Source organism: Melozone crissalis, unplaced genomic scaffold, assembly GCF_028551555.1.
Source record: "Melozone crissalis strain CALT ecotype California unplaced genomic scaffold, PUWL_Pcris_2 ptg000008l_1, whole genome shotgun sequence".
Lineage (NCBI taxonomy): Eukaryota > Metazoa > Chordata > Aves > Passeriformes > Passerellidae > Melozone > Melozone crissalis.
This window is the reverse complement of record NW_026535786.1, coordinates 20,878,168-20,894,831: the sequence shown is the minus strand read 5'-3', so window position 1 is coordinate 20,894,831 and position 16,664 is coordinate 20,878,168.

Genomic DNA, 16,664 nt, shown 5'->3' with positions numbered 1-16,664 from the left:
ATGTGAATAGAAAAAGCAGGAGAGTGGTCAGGTACTGTTTTCTGTCAGTTGGCAAGCTGCGCACACAATCGCAGTGTTGTACAGCTTGTTTCATCACCTTTGCGAAGTTGCCGCTCTCTCCGGCTCCCGGAGACGAAGAAGCTGCTTCTTCGCGCAAAGACAATTTCACCGCTCACAGTGCTCTGCAGTGTGTGTCTTCTGCCGAAAGAGGCCCGGGAGCTGTGCTTAGCTCTGCAGAGCACCGTACCTTCGTCTTTAGCCTCTCTTCTCGTCTACATCTTAGCAAAAATCTTTTCCACTCTGTCTGGCAAGGAGAAACTGTGCCAGCACAGAAAACATCTCCCATCGTGTTCTAGAGGCTGCACGGAGGTCTGCCGAGTGTTTTGCAAGAAGAGAAAGAAAGTTGTCCAAAACAGCTTGCAATCGAATGTTCATGTGAATAGAAAAGGCAGGAGAGTGGTCAGGTACTGTTTTTTCTCAGTTGGCAAGCTGCGCACACAATCGCAGTGTTGTACAGCTTGTTTCATCACCTTTGCGAAGTTGCCGCTCTCTCCGGCTCCCGGAGACGAAGAAGCTGCTTCTTCTTCACGCAAAGACGATTCTGCCGCTCACAGTGCTCTGCAGTGTGTGTCTTCTGCCGAAAGAGGCCCGGGAGCTGTGCTTAGATCTGCAGAGCACCGTACCTTCGTCTTTAGCCTCTCTTCTCGTCTACATCTAAGCAAAAACTCTTCCACTCTGTCTGGCAAGGAGAAAATGTGCCAGCACAGAAAACATCTCCCATCGTGTTCTAGAGGCTGCACGGAGGTCTGCCGAGTGTTTTGCAAGAAGAGAAAGAAAGTTGTCCAAAACAGCTTGCAATCGAATGTTCATGTGAATAGAAAAGGCAGCAGAGTGGTCAGGTACTGTTTTCTCTCAGTTGGCAAGCTGCGCACACAATCGCAGTGTTGTACAGCTTGTTTCATCACCTTTGCCAAGTTGCCGCTCTCTCCGGCTCCCGGAGACGAAGAAGCTGCTTCTTCGCGCAAAGACGATTTCACGGCTCACAGTGCTCTGCAGTGTGTGTCTTCTGCCGAAAAAGGCTCGGGAGCTGTGCTTAGCTCTGCAGAGCACCGTACCTTCGTCTTTAGCCTCTCTTCTGGTCTACATCTTAGCAAAAACTTTTCCACCCTGTCTGGCAATGAGAAACTGTGCCAGCACAGAAAACATCTCCCATCGTGTTCTAGAGGCTGCACGGAGGTCTGCCGAGTGTTTTGCAAGAAGAGAAAGAAAGTTGTCCAAAACAGCTTGCAATCGAATGTTCATGTGGATAGAAAAGGCAGGAGAGTGGTCAGGTACTGTTTTCTCTCAGTTGGCAAGCTGCGCACACAATCGCAGTGTTGTACAGCTTGTTTCATCACCTTTGCGAAGTTGCCGCTCTCTCCGGCTCCCGGAGATTAAGAAGCTGCTTCTTCTTTGCGCAAAGGCGATTCTGCCGCTCACAGTGCTCTGCAGTGTGTGTCTTCTGCCGAAAGAGGCCCGGGAGCTGTGCTTAGCTCTGCAGAGCACCGTACCTTCGTCTTTAGCCTCTATTCTCGTCTACATCTTAGCAAAAAGCTTTTCCACTCTGTCTGGCAAGAAGAAACTGTGCCAGCACAAAAAACATCTCCCATCGTGTTCTAGAGGCTGCACGGAGGTCTGCCGAGTGTTTTGCAAGAAGAGAAAGAAAGTTGTCCAAAACAGCTTCCAATCGAATGTTCATGTCAATAAAAAAGGCAGGAGAGTGGTCAGGCACTGTTTTCTCTCCGTTGGCAAGCTGCGCACACAATCGCAGTGTTGTACAGCTTGTTTCATCACCTTTGCGAAGTTGCCGCTCTCTCCGGCTCCCGGAGACGAAGAAGCTGCTTCTTCTTTGCGCAAAAACGATTCTGCCGCTCACAGTGCTCTGCAGTGTGTGTCTTCTGCCGAAAGAGGCCCGGGAGCTGTGCTTAGCTCTGCAGAGCACCGTAACTTCGTCTTTAGCCTCTCTTCTCGTCTACATCTTAGCAAAAAGCTTTTCCACTCTGTCTGGCAAGGAGAAACTGTGCCAGCACAAAAAACATCTCCCATCGTGTTCTAGAGGCTGCACGGATGTCTGCCGAGTGTTTTGCAAGAAGAGAAAGAAAGTTGTCCAAAACAGCTTGCAATCGAATGTTCATGTGAATAGAAAAGACAGCAGAGTGGTCAGGTACTGTTTTCTCTCAGTTGGCAAGCTGCGCACACAATCGCAGTGTTGTACAGCTTGTTTCATCACCTTTGCGAAGTTGCCGCTCTCTCCGGCTCCCGGAGACGAAGAAGCTGCTTCTTCTTTGCGCAAAGGCGATTCTGCCGCTCACAGTGCTCTGCAGTGTGTGTCTTCTGCCGAAAGAGGCCCGGGAGCTGTGCTTAGCTCTGCAGAGCACCGTACCTTCGTCTTTAGCCTCTCTTCTCGTCTACATCTTAGCAAAAAGCTTTTCCACTCTGTCTGGCAAGGAGAAACTGTGCCAGCACAGACAACATCTCCCATCGTGTTCTAGAGGCTGCACGGAGGTCTGCCGAGTGTTTTGCAAGAAGAGAAAGAAAGTTGTCCAAAACAGCTTGCCATCGAATGTTCATGTGAATAGAAAAGGCAGGAGAGTGGTCAGGTACTGTTTTCTCTCAGTTGGCAAGCTGCGCACACAATCGCAGTGTTGTACAGCTTGTTTCATCACCTTTGCGAAGTTGCCGCTCTCTCCGGCTCCCGGAGACGAAGAAGCTGCTTCTTCGCGCAAAGACGATTTCACAACTCACAGTGCTCTGCAGTGTGTGTCTTCTGCCGAAAAAGGCTCGGGAGCTGTGCTTAGCTCTGCAGAGCACCGTACCTTCGTCTTTAGCCTCTCTTCTCGTCTACATCTTAGCAAAAAGCTTTTCCACTCTGTCTGGCAAGGAGAAACTGTGCCAGCACAGAAAACATCTCCCATCGTGTTCTAGAGGCTGCACGGAGGTCTGCCGAGTGTTTTGCAAGAAGAGAAAGAAAGTTGTCCAAAACAGCTTGCAATCGAATGTTCATGTCAATAGAAAAGGCAGGAGAGTGGTCAGGTACTGTTTTCTCACAGTTGGCAAGCTGCGCACACAATCGCAGTGTTGTACAGCTTGTTTCATCACCTTTGCGAAGTTGCCGCTCTCTCCGGCTCCCGGAGACGAAGAAGCTGCTTCTTCTTCGCGCAAAGAAAATTCTGCCGCTCACAGTGCTCTGCGGTGTGTGTCTTCTGCCGAAAGAGGCCCGGGAGCTGTGCTTAGCTCTGCAGAGCACCGTACCTTCGTCTTTAGCCTCTCTTCTCGTCTACATCTTAGCAAAAAGCTTTTCCACTCTGTCGGGCAAGGAGAAACTGTGCCAGCACAAAAAACATCTCCCATCGTGTTCTGGAGGCTGCACGGAGGTCTGCCGAGTGTTTTGCAAGAAGAGAAAGAAAGTTGTCCAAAACAGCTTGCAATCGAATGTTCATGTGAATAGAAAAGGCAGGAGAGTGGTCAGGTACTGTTTTCTCACAGTTGGCAACCTGCGCACACAATCGCAGTGTTGTACAGCTTGTTTCATCACCTTTGCGAAGTTGCCGCTGTCTCCGGCTCCCGGAGACGAAGAAGCTGCTTCTTCTTTGCGCAAAGACGATTCTGCCGCTCACAGTGCTCTGCAGTGTGTGTCTTCTGCCGAAAGAGGCCCGGGAGCTGTGCTTAGCTCTGCAGAGCACCGTACCTTCGTCTTTAGCCTCTCTTCTGGTCTACATCTTAGCAAAAAGCTTTTCCACTCTGTCTGGCAAGGAGAAAGTGTGCCAGCACAAAAAACATCTCCCACCGTGTTCTAGAGGCTGCACGGAGGTCTGCCGAGTGTTTTGCAAGAAGAGAAAGAAAGTTGTCCAAAAGAGCTTGCAATCGAATGTTCATGTGAATAGAAAAGGCAGGAGAGTGGTCAGGTACTGTTTTCTCTCAGTTGGCAAGCTGCGCACACAATCGCAGTGTTGTACAGCTTGTTTCATCACCTTTGCCAAGTTGCCGATCTCTCCGGCTCCCGGAGACGAAGAAGCTGCTTCTTCGCGCAAAGACGATTCTGCCGCTCACAGTGCTCTGCGGTGTGTGTCTTCTGCCGAAAGAGGCCCGGGAGCTGTGCTTAGCTCTGCAGAGCACCGTACCTTCGTCTTTAGCCTCTCTTCTCGTCTACATCTTAGCAAAAAGCTTTTCCACTCTGTCTGGCAAGGAGAAACTGTGCCAGCACAAAAAACATCTCCCATCGTGTTCTAGAGGCTGCACGGAGGTCTGCCGAGTGTTTTGCAAGAAGAGAAAGAAAGTTGTCCAAAACAGCTTGCAATCGAATGTTCATGTGAATAGAAAAGGCAGGAGAGTGGTCAGGTACTGTTTTCTGTCAGTTGGCAAGCTGCGCACACAATCGCAGTGTTGTACAGCTTGTTTCATCACCTTTGCGAAGTTGCCGCTCTCTCCGGCTCCCGGAGACGAAGAAGCTGCTTCTTCTTTGCGCAAAGACGATTCTGCCGCTCACAGTGCTCTGCAGAGTGTGTCTTCTGCCGAAAGAGGCCCGGGAGCTGTGCTTAGATCTGCAGAGCACCGTACCTTCGTCTTTAGCCTCTCTTCTCGTCTACATCTAAGCAAAAACTTTTCCACTCTGTCTGGCAAGGAGAAAATGTGCCAGCACAGAAAACATCTCCCATCGTGTTCTAGAGGCTGCACGGAGGTCTGCCGAGTGTTTTGCAAGAAGAGAAAGAAAGTTGTCCAAAACAGCTTGCAATCGAATGTTCATGTGAATAGAAAAGGCAGCAGAGTGGTCAGGTACTGTTTTCTCTCAGTTGGCAAGCTGCGCACACAATCGCAGTGTTGTACAGCTTGTTTCATCACCTTTGCCAAGTTGCCGCTCTCTCCGGCTCCCGGAGACGAAGAAGCTGCTTCTTCGCGCAAAGACGATTTCACGGCTCACAGTGCTCTGCAGTGTGTGTCTTCTGCCGAAAAAGGCTCGGGAGCTGTGCTTAGCTCTGCAGAGCACCGTACCTTCGTCTTTAGCCTCTCTTCTGGTCTACATCTTAGCAAAAACTTTTCCACCCTGTCTGGCAATGAGAAACTGTGCCAGCACAGAAAACATCTCCCATCGTGTTCTAGAGGCTGCACGGAGGTCTGCCGAGTGTTTTGCAAGAAGAGAAAGAAAGTTGTCCAAAACAGCTTGCAATCGAATGTTCATGTGGATAGAAAAGGCAGGAGAGTGGTCAGGTACTGTTTTCTCTCAGTTGGCAAGCTGCGCACACAATCGCAGTGTTGTACAGCTTGTTTCATCACCTTTGCGAAGTTGCCGCTCTCTCCGGCTCCCGGAGATTAAGAAGCTGCTTCTTCTTTGCGCAAAGGCGATTCTGCCGCTCACAGTGCTCTGCAGTGTGTGTCTTCTGCCGAAAGAGGCCCGGGAGCTGTGCTTAGCTCTGCAGAGCACCGTACCTTCGTCTTTAGCCTCTATTCTCGTCTACATCTTAGCAAAAAGCTTTTCCACTCTGTCTGGCAAGAAGAAACTGTGCCAGCACAAAAAACATCTCCCATCGTGTTCTAGAGGCTGCACGGAGGTCTGCCGAGTGTTTTGCAAGAAGAGAAAGAAAGTTGTCCAAAACAGCTTCCAATCGAATGTTCATGTCAATAAAAAAGGCAGGAGAGTGGTCAGGTACTGTTTTCTCTCAGGTGGCAAGCTGCGCACACAATCGCAGTGTTGTACAGCTTGTTTCATCACCTTTGCGAAGTTGCCGCTCTCTCCGGCTCCCGGAGACGAAGAAGCTGCTTCTTCTTTGCGCAAAAACGATTCTGCCGCTCACAGTGCTCTGCAGTGTGTGTCTTCTGCCGAAAGAGGCCCGGGAGCTGTGCTTAGCTCTGCAGAGCACCGTAACTTCGTCTTTAGCCTCTCTTCTCGTCTACATCTTAGCAAAAAGCTTTTCCACTCTGTCTGGCAAGGAGAAACTGTGCCAGCACAAAAAACATCTCCCATCGTGTTCTAGAGGCTGCACGGATGTCTGCCGAGTGTTTTGCAAGAAGAGAAAGAAAGTTGTCCAAAACAGCTTGCAATCGAATGTTCATGTGAATAGAAAAGACAGCAGAGTGGTCAGGTACTGTTTTCTCTCAGTTGGCAAGCTGCGCACACAATCGCAGTGTTGTACAGCTTGTTTCATCACCTTTGCGAAGTTGCCGCTCTCTCCGGCTCCCGGAGACGAAGAAGCTGCTTCTTCTTTGCGCAAAGGCGATTCTGCCGCTCACAGTGCTCTGCAGTGTGTGTCTTCTGCCGAAAGAGGCCCGGGAGCTGTGCTTAGCTCTGCAGAGCACCGTACCTTCGTCTTTAGCCTCTCTTCTCGTCTACATCTTAGCAAAAAGCTTTTCCACTCTGTCTGGCAAGGAGAAACTGTGCCAGCACAGACAACATCTCCCATCGTGTTCTAGAGGCTGCACGGAGGTCTGCCGAGTGTTTTGCAAGAAGAGAAAGAAAGTTGTCCAAAACAGCTTGCCATCGAATGTTCATGTGAATAGAAAAGGCAGGAGAGTGGTCAGGTACTGTTTTCTCTCAGTTGGCAAGCTGCGCACACAATCGCAGTGTTGTACAGCTTGTTTCATCACCTTTGCGAAGTTGCCGCTCTCTCCGGCTCCCGGAGACGAAGAAGCTGCTTCTTCGCGCAAAGACGATTTCACAACTCACAGTGCTCTGCAGTGTGTGTCTTCTGCCGAAAAAGGCTCGGGAGCTGTGCTTAGCTCTGCAGAGCACCGTACCTTCGTCTTTAGCCTCTCTTCTCGTCTACATCTTAGCAAAAAGCTTTTCCACTCTGTCTGGCAAGGAGAAACTGTGCCAGCACAGAAAACATCTCCCATCGTGTTCTAGAGGCTGCACGGAGGTCTGCCGAGTGTTTTGCAAGAAGAGAAAGAAAGTTGTCCAAAACAGCTTGCAATCGAATGTTCATGTCAATAGAAAAGGCAGGAGAGTGGTCAGGTACTGTTTTCTCACAGTTGGCAAGCTGCGCACACAATCGCAGTGTTGTACAGCTTGTTTCATCACCTTTGCGAAGTTGCCGCTCTCTCCGGCTCCCGGAGACGAAGAAGCTGCTTCTTCTTCGCGCAAAGAAAATTCTGCCGCTCACAGTGCTCTGCGGTGTGTGTCTTCTGCCGAAAGAGGCCCGGGAGCTGTGCTTAGCTCTGCAGAGCACCGTACCTTCGTCTTTAGCCTCTCTTCTCGTCTACATCTTAGCAAAAAGCTTTTCCACTCTGTCGGGCAAGGAGAAACTGTGCCAGCACAAAAAACATCTCCCATCGTGTTCTGGAGGCTGCACGGAGGTCTGCCGAGTGTTTTGCAAGAAGAGAAAGAAAGTTGTCCAAAACAGCTTGCAATCGAATGTTCATGTGAATAGAAAAGGCAGGAGAGTGGTCAGGTACTGTTTTCTCACAGTTGGCAACCTGCGCACACAATCGCAGTGTTGTACAGCTTGTTTCATCACCTTTGCGAAGTTGCCGCTGTCTCCGGCTCCCGGAGACGAAGAAGCTGCTTCTTCTTTGCGCAAAGACGATTCTGCCGCTCACAGTGCTCTGCAGTGTGTGTCTTCTGCCGAAAGAGGCCCGGGAGCTGTGCTTAGCTCTGCAGAGCACCGTACCTTCGTCTTTAGCCTCTCTTCTGGTCTACATCTTAGCAAAAAGCTTTTCCACTCTGTCTGGCAAGGAGAAAGTGTGCCAGCACAAAAAACATCTCCCACCGTGTTCTAGAGGCTGCACGGAGGTCTGCCGAGTGTTTTGCAAGAAGAGAAAGAAAGTTGTCCAAAAGAGCTTGCAATCGAATGTTCATGTGAATAGAAAAGGCAGGAGAGTGGTCAGGTACTGTTTTCTCTCAGTTGGCAAGCTGCGCACACAATCGCAGTGTTGTACAGCTTGTTTCATCACCTTTGCCAAGTTGCCGATCTCTCCGGCTCCCGGAGACGAAGAAGCTGCTTCTTCGCGCAAAGACGATTCTGCCGCTCACAGTGCTCTGTGGTGTGTGTCTTCTGCCGAAAGAGGCCCGGGAGCTGTGCTTAGCTCTGCAGAGCACCGTACCTTCGTCTTTAGCCTCTCTTCTCGTCTACATCTTAGCAAAAAGCTTTTCCACTCTGTCTGGCAAGGAGAAACTGTGCCAGCACAAAAAACATCTCCCATCGTGTTCTAGAGGCTGCACGGAGGTCTGCCGAGTGTTTTGCAAGAAGAGAAAGAAAGTTGTCCAAAACAGCTTGCAATCGAATGTTCATGTGAATAGAAAAGGCAGGAGAGTGGTCAGGTACTGTTTTCTGTCAGTTGGCAAGCTGCGCACACAATCGCAGTGTTGTACAGCTTGTTTCATCACCTTTGCGAAGTTGCCGCTCTCTCCGGCTCCCGGAGACGAAGAAGCTGCTTCTTCTTTGCGCAAAGACGATTCTGCCGCTCACAGTGCTCTGCAGAGTGTGTCTTCTGCCGAAAGAGGCCCGGGAGCTGTGCCTAGCTCTGCAGAGCACCGTACCTTCGTCTTTAGCCTCTCTTCTCGTCTACATCTTAGCAAAAAGCTTTTCCACTCTGTCTGGCAAGGAGAAACTGTGCCAGCACAGAAAACATCTCCCATCGTGTTCTAGAGGCTGCACGGAGGTCTGCCGAGTGTTTTGCAAGAAGAGAAAGAAAGTTGTCCAAAACAGCTTGCAATCGAATGTTCATGTGAATAGAAAAGGCAGGAGAGTGGTCAGGTACTGTTTTCTCTCAGTTGGCAAGCTGCGCACACAATCGCAGTGTTGTACAGCTTGTTTCATCACCTTTGCGAAGTTGCCACTCTCTCCGGCTCCCGGAGACGAAGAAGCTGCTTCTTCGCGCAAAGACGATTCTGCCGCTCACAGTGCTCTGCAGTGTGTGTCTTCTGCCGAAAGAGGCCCGGGAGCTGTGCTTAGCTCTGCAGAGCACCGTACCTTCGTCTTTAGCCTCTCTTCTCGTCTACATCTTAGCAAAAAGCTTTTCCACTCTGGCAAGGATAAACTTTGCCAGCACAAAAACATCTCCCATCGAGTTCTAGAGGCTGCACGGAGGTCTGCCGAGTGTTTTGCAAGAAGAGAAAGAAAGTTGTCCAAAACAGCTTGCAATCGAATGTTCATGTGAATAGAAAAGGCAGGAGAGTGGTCAGGTACTGTTTTCTCTCAGTTGGCAAGCTGCGCACACAATCGCAGTGTTGTACAGCTTGTTTCATCACCTTTGCGAAGTTGCCACTCTCTCCGGCTCCCGGAGACGAAGAAGCTGCTTCTTCGCGCAAAGACGATTCTGCCGCTCACAGTGCTCTGCGGTGTGTGTCTTCTGCCGAAAGAGGCCCGGGAGCGGTGCTTAGCTCTGCAGAGCACCGTACCTTCGTCTTTAGCCTCTCTTCTCGTCTACATCTTAGCAAAAAGCTTTTCCACTCTGTCTGGCAAGGAGAAACTGTGCCAGCACAGAAAACATCTCCCATCGTGTTCTAGAGGCTGCACGGAGGTCTGCCGAGTGTTTTGCAAGAAGAGAAAGAAAGTTGTCCAAAACAGCTTGCAATCGAATGTTCATGTGATTAGAAAAGGCAGGAGAGTGGTCAGGTACTGTTTTCTCTCAGTTGGCAAGCTGCGCACACAATCGCATTGTTGTACAGATTGTTTCATCACCTTTGCGAAGTTGCCGCTCTCTCCGGCTCCCGGAGACGAAGAAGCTGCTTCTTCTTCGCGCAAAGGCGATTCTGCCGCTCACAGTGCTCTGCGGTGTATGTCTTCTGCCGAAAGAGGCCCGGGAGCTGTGCTTAGCTCTGCAGAGCACCGTACCTTCGTCTTTAGCCTCTATTCTCGTCTACATCTTAGCAAAAAGCTTTTCCACTCTGTCTGGCAAGGAGAAACTGTGCCAGCACAAAAAACATCTCCCATCGTGTTCTAGAGGCTGCACGGAGGTCTGCCGAGTGTTTTGCAAGAAGAGAAAGAAAGTTGTCCAAAAGAGCTTGCAATCGAATGTTCATGTGAATAGAAAAGGCAGGAGAGTGGTCAGGTACTGTTTTTTCTCAGTTGGCAAGCTGCGCACACAATCGCAGTGTTGTACAGCTTGTTTCATCACCTTTGCGAAGTTGCCGCTCTCTCCGGCTCCCGGAGACGAAGAAGCTGCTTCTTCGCGCAAAGACGATTCTGCCGCTCACAGTGCTCTGCGGTGTGTGTCTTCTGCCGAAAGAGGCCCGGGAGCTGTGCTTAGCTCTGCAGAGCACCGTACCTTCGTCTTTAGCCTCTCTTCTCGTCTACATCTTAGCAAAAAGCTTTTCCACTCTGTCTGGCAAGGAGAAACTGTGCCAGAACAGAAAACATCTCCCATCGTGTTCTAGAGGCTGCACGCAGGTCTGCCGAGTGTTTTGCAAGAAGAGAAAGAAAGTTGTCCAAAACAGCTTGCAATCGAATGTTCATGTGATTAGAAAAGGCAGGAGAGTGGTCAGGTACTGTTTTCTCTCAGTTGGCAAGCTGCGCACACAATCGCAGTGTTGTACAGATTGTTTCATCACCTTTGCGAAGTTGCCGCTCTCTCCGGCTCCCGGAGACGAAGAAGCTGCTTCTTCTTTGCGCAAAGACAATTCTGCCGCTCACAGTGCTCTGCGGTGTGTGTCTTCTGCCGAAAGAGGCCCGGGAGCTGTGCTTAGCTCTGCAGAGCACCGTACCTTCGTCTTTAGCCTCTATTCTCGTCTACATCTTAGCAAAAAGCTTTTCCACTCCTTCTGGGAAGGAGAAACTGTGCCAGCACAAAAAACATCTCCCATCGCGTTCTAGAGGCTGCACGGAGGTCTGCCGAGTGTTTTGCAAGAAGAGAAAGAAAGTTGTCCAAAACAGCTTGCCATCGAATGTTCATGTGAATAGAAAAGGCAGCAGAGTGGTCAGGTACTGTTTTCTCTCAGTTGGCAAGCTGCGCACACAATCGCAGTGTTGTACAGCTTGTTTCATCACCTTTGCGAAGTTGCCGCTCTCTCCGGCTCCCGGAGACGAAGAAGCTGCTTCTTCGCGCAAAGACGATTTCACCGCTCACAGTGCTCTGCAGTGTGTGTCTTCTGCCGAAAAAGGCTCGGGAGCTGTGCTTAGCTCTGCAGAGCACCGTACCTTCGTCTTTAGCCTCTCTTCTCGTCTACATCTTAGCAAAAAGCTTTTCCACTCTGTCTGGCAAGGAGAAACTGTGCCAGCACAGACAACATCTCCCATCGTGTTCTAGAGGCTGCACGGAGGTCTGCCGAGTGTTTTGCAAGAAGAGAAAGAAAGTTGTCCAAAACAGCTTGCAATCGAATGTTCATGTGAATAGAAAAGGCAGGAGAGTGGTCAGGTACTGTTTTCTCTCAGTTGGCAAGCTGCGCACACAATCGCAGTGTTGTACAGCTTGTTTCATCACCTTTGCCAAGTTGCTGCTCTCTCCGGCTCCCGGAGACGAAGAATCTGCTTCTTCTTTGCGCAAAGACGATTCTGCCGCTCACAGTGCTCTGCAGTGTGTGTCTTCTGCCGAAAGAGGCCCGGGAGCTGTGCTTAGCTCTGCAGAGCACCGTACCTTCGTCTTTAGCCTCTCTTCTCGTCTACATCTTAGCAAAAAGCTTTTCCACTCTGTCTGGCAAGGAGAAACTGTGCCAGCACAAAAAACATCTCCCATCGTGTTCTAGAGGCTGCACGGAGGTCTGTCGAGTGTTTTGCAAGAAGAGAAAGAAAGTTGTCCAAAACAGCTTGCAATCGGATCTTCATGTGAATAGAAAAGGCAGGAGAGTGGTCAGGTACTGTTTTCTCTCAGTTGGCAAGCTGCGCACACAATCGCAGTGTTGTACAGCTTGTTTCATCACCTTTGCAAAGTTGCCGCTCTCTCCGGCTCCCGGAGACGAAGAAGCTGCTTCTTCGCGCAAAGACGATTCTGCCGCTCACAGTGCTCTGCGGTGTGTGTCTTCTGCCGAAAGAGGCCCGGGAGCTGTGCTTAGCTCTGCAGAGCACCGTACCTTCGTCTTTAGCCTCTATTCTCGTCTACATCTTAGCAAAAAGCTTTTCCACTCTGTCTGGCAAGAAGAAATTGTGCCAGCACAGAAAACATCTCCCATCGTGTTCTAGAGGCTGCACGGAGGTCTGCCGAGTGTTTTGCAAGAAGAGAAAGAAAGTTGTCCAAAACAGCTTGCAATCGAATGTTCATGTGAATAGAAAAGGCAGGAGAGTGGTCAGGTACTGTTTTCTCTCAGTTGGCAAGCTGCGCACACAATCGCAGTGTTGTACAGCTTGTTTCATCACCTTTGCGAAGCTGCCGCTCTCTCCGGCTCCCGGAGACGAAGAAGCTGCTTCTTCTTTGCGCAAAGACGATTCTGCCACTCACAGTGCTCTGCAGTGTGTGTCTTCTGCCGAAAGAGGCCCGGGAGCTGTGCTTAGCTCTGCAGAGCACCGTACCTTCGTCTTTAGCCTCTCTTCTGGTCTACATCTTAGCAAAATCTTTTCCACTCTGTCTGGCAAGGAGAAACTGTGCCAGCACAGAAAACATCTCCCATCGTGTTCTAGAGGCTGCACGGAGGTCTGCCGAGTGTTTTGCAAGAAGAGAAAGAAAGTTGTCCAAAACAGCTTGCAATCGAATGTTCATGTGATTAGAAAAGGCAGGAGAGTGGTCAGGTACTGTTTTCTCTCAGTTGGCAAGCTGCGCACACAATCGCAGTGTTGTACAGCTTGTTTCATCACCTTTGCGAAGTTGCCGCTCTCTCCGGCTCCCGGAGACGAAGAAGCTGCTTCTTCTTCACGCATAGACGATTCTGCCGCTCACAGTGCTCTGCAGTGTGTGTCTTCTGCCGAAAGAGGCCCGGGAGCTGTGCTTAGCTCTGCAGAGCACCGTACCTTCGTCTTTAGCCTCTCTTCTCGTCTACATCTTAGCAAAAAGCTTTTCCACTCTGGCAAGGATAAACTTTGCCAGCACAAAAAACATCTCCCATCGTGTTCTAGAGGCTGCACGGAGGTCTGCCGAGTGTTTTGCAAGAAGTGAAAGAAAGTTGTCCAAAACAGCTTGCAATCGAATGTTCATGTGAATAGAAAAGGCAGGAGAGTGGTCAGGTACTGTTTTCTCTCAGTTGGCAAGCTGCGCACACAATCGCAGTGTTGTACAGCTTGTTTCATCACCTTTGCCAAGTTGCCGCTCTCTCCGGCTCCCGGAGACGAAGAAGCTGCTTCTTCTTTGCGCAAAGGCGATTCTGCCGCTCACAGTGCTCTGCGGTGTGTTTCTTCTGCCGAAAGAGGCCCGGGAGCTGTGCTTAGCTCTGCAGAGCACCGTACCTTCGTCTTTAGCCTCTCTTCTCGTCTACATCTTAGCAAAAAGCTTTTCCACTCTGTCTGGCAAGGAGAAACTGTGCCAGCACAAAAAACATCTCCCATCGTGTTCTAGAGGCTGCACGGAGGTCTGCCGAGTGTTTTGCAAGAAGAGAAAGAAAGTTGTCCAAAACAGCTTGCAATCGAATTTTCATGTGAATAGAAAAGGCAGGAGAGTGGTCAGGTACTGTTTTCTCTCAGTTGGCAAGCTGCGCACACAATCGCAGTGTTGTACAGCTTGTTTCATCACCTTTGCGAAGTTGCCGCTCTCTCCGGCTCCCGGAGACGAAGAAGCTGCTTCTTCCTTGCGCAAAGACGATTCTGCCGCTCACAGTGCTCTGCAGTGTGTGTCTTCTGCCGAAAGAGGCCCGGGAGCTCTGCTTAGACAGCACAAAAAACATCTCCCATCGTGTTCTAGAGGCTGCACGGAGGTCTGCCTAGTGTTTTGCAAGAAGAGAAAGAAAGTTGTCCAAAACAGCTTGCAATCGAATGTTCATGTGAATAGAAAACGCAGGAGAGTGGTCAGGTACTGTTTTCTCTCAGTTGGCAAGCTGCGCACACAATCGCAGTGTTGTACAGCTTGTTTCATCACCTTTGCGAAGCTGCCGCTCTCTCCGGCTCCCGGAGACGAAGAAGCTGCTTCTTCACGCAAAGACGATTCTGCCGCTCACAGTGCTCTGCAGTGTGTGTCTTCTGCCGAAAGAGGCCCGGGAGCTGTGCTTAGCTCTGCAGAGCACCGTACCTTCGTCTTTAACCTCTCTTCTCGTCCACATCTTTGCAAAAATCTTTTCCACTCTGTCTGGCAAGAAGAAACTGTGCCAGAACAGAAAACATCTCCCATCGTGTTCTAGAGGCTGCACGGAGGTCTGCCGAGTGTTTTGCAAGAAGAGAAAGAAAGTTGTCCAAAACAGCTTGCAATCGAATGTTCATGTGAATAGAAAAGGCAGGAGAGTGCTCAGGTACTGTTTTCTCTCAGTTGGCAAGCTGCGCACACAATCGCAGTGTTGTACAGCTTGTTTCATCACCTTTGCGAAGCTGCCGCTCTCTCCGGCTCCCGGAGACGAAGAAGCTGCTTCTTCGCGCAAAGACGATTTCACGGCTCACAGTGCTCTGCGGTGTGTGTCTTCTGCCGAAAGAGGCCCGGGAGCTGTGCTTAGCTCTGCAGAGCACCGTACCTTCGTCTTTAGCCTCTCTTCTCGTCTACATCTTAGCAAAAAGCTTTTCCACTCTGTCTGGCAAGAAGAAACTGTGCCAGCACAGAAAACATCTCCCATCGTGTTCTAGAGGCTGCACGGAGGTCTGCCGAGTGTTTTGCAAGAAGAGAAAGAAAGTTATCCAAAACAGCTTGCAATCGAATGTTCATGTGAATAGAAAAGGCAGGAGAGTGCTCAGGTACTGTTTTCTCTCAGTTGGCAAGCTGCGCACACAATCGCAGTGTTGTACAGCTTGTTTCATCACCTTTGCGAAGTTGCCGCTCTCTCCGGCTCCCGGAGACGAAGAAGCTGCTTCTTCGCGCAAAGACGATTCTGCCGCTCACAGTGCTCTGCAGTGTGTGTCTTCTGCCGAAAGAGGCCCGGGAGCTGTGCTTAGCTCTGCAGAGCACCGTACCTTCGTCTTTAGCCTCTCTTCTCGTCTACATCTTAGCAAAAAGCTTTTCCACTCTGTCTGGCAAGGAGAAACTGTGCCAGCACAGAAAACATCTCCCATCGTGTTCTAGAGGCTGCACGCAGGTCTGCCGAGTGTTTTGCAAGAAGAGAAAGAAAGTTGTCCAAAACAGCTTGCAATCGAATGTTCATGTGATTAGAAAAGGCAGGAGAGTGGTCAGGTACTGTTTTCTCTCAGTTGGCAAGCTGCGCACACAATCGCAGTGTTGTACAGCTTGTTTCATCACCTTTGCGAAGTTGCCGCTCTCTCCGGCTCCCGGAGACGAAGAAGCTGCTTCTTCTTTGCGCAAGGCGATTCTGCCGCTCACAGTGCTCTGCCGTGTGTGTCTTCTGCCGAAAGAGGCCCGGGAGCTGTGCTTAGCTCTGCAGAGCACCGTACCTTCGTCTTTAGCCTCTATTCTCGTCTACATCTTAGCAAAAAGCTTTTCCACTCTGTCTGGCAAGGAGAAACTGTGCCAGCACAAAAAACATCTCCCATCGCGTTCTAGAGGCTGCACGGAGGTCTGCCGAGTGTTTTGCAAGAAGAGAAAGAAAGTTTTCCAAAACAGCTTGCAATCGAATGTTCATGTGAATAGAAAAGGCAGGAGAGTGGTCAGGTACTGTTTTCTCTCAGTTGGCAAGCTGCGCACACAATCGCAGTGTTGTACAGCTTGTTTCATCACCTTTGCCAAGTTGCCGCTCTCTCCGGCTCCCGGAGACGAAGAAGCTGCTTCTTCTTTGCGCAAAGACGATTCTGCCGCTCACAGTGCTCTGCAGTGTGTGTATTCTGCCGAAAGAGTCCCGGGAGCTGTGCTTAGCCAGCACAAAAAACATCTCCCATCGTGTTCTAGAGGCTGCACGGAGGTCTGCCGAGTGTTTTGCAAGAAGAGAAAGAAAGTTGTCCAAAACAGCTTGCAATCGAATGTTCATGTGAATAGAAAAGGCAGGAGAGTGGTCAGGTACTGTTTTCTCTCAGTTGGCAAGCTGCGCACACAATCGCAGTGTTGTACAGCTTGTTTCATCACCTTTGCGAAGTTGCCGCTCTCTCCGGCTCCCGGAGACGAAGAAGCTGCTTCTTCGCGCAAAGACGATTCTGCCGCTCACAGTGCTCTGCAGTGTGTGTCTTCTGCCGAAAGAGGCCCGGGAGCTGTGCTTAGCTCTGCAGAGCACCGTACCTTCGTCTTTAGCCTCTCTTCTCGTCTACATCTTAGCAAAAACCTTTTCCACTCTGTCTGGCAAGAAGAAACTGTGCCAGCACAGAAAACATCTCCCATCGTGTTCTAGAGGCTGCACGGAGGTCTGCCGAGTGTTTTGCAAGAAGAGAAAGAAAGTTGTCCAAAACAGCTTGCAATCGAATGTTCATGTGAATAGAAAAGGCAGGAGAGTGCTCAGGTACTGTTTTCTCTCAGTTGGCAAGCTGCGCACACAATCGCAGTGTTGTACAGCTTGTTTCATCACCTTTGCCAAGTTGCCGCTCTCTCCGGCTCCCGGAGACGAAGAAGCTGCTTCTTCTTTGCGCAAAGGCGATTCTGCCGCTCACAGAGCTCTGCGGTGTGTGTCTTCTGCCGAAAGAACCCCGGGAGCTGTGCTTAGCTCTGCAGAGCACCGTACCTTCGTCTTTAGCCTCTATTCTCGTCTACATATTAGCAAAAAGCTTTTCCAATCTGTCTGGAAAGGAGAAACTGTGCCAGCACAAAAAACATCTCCC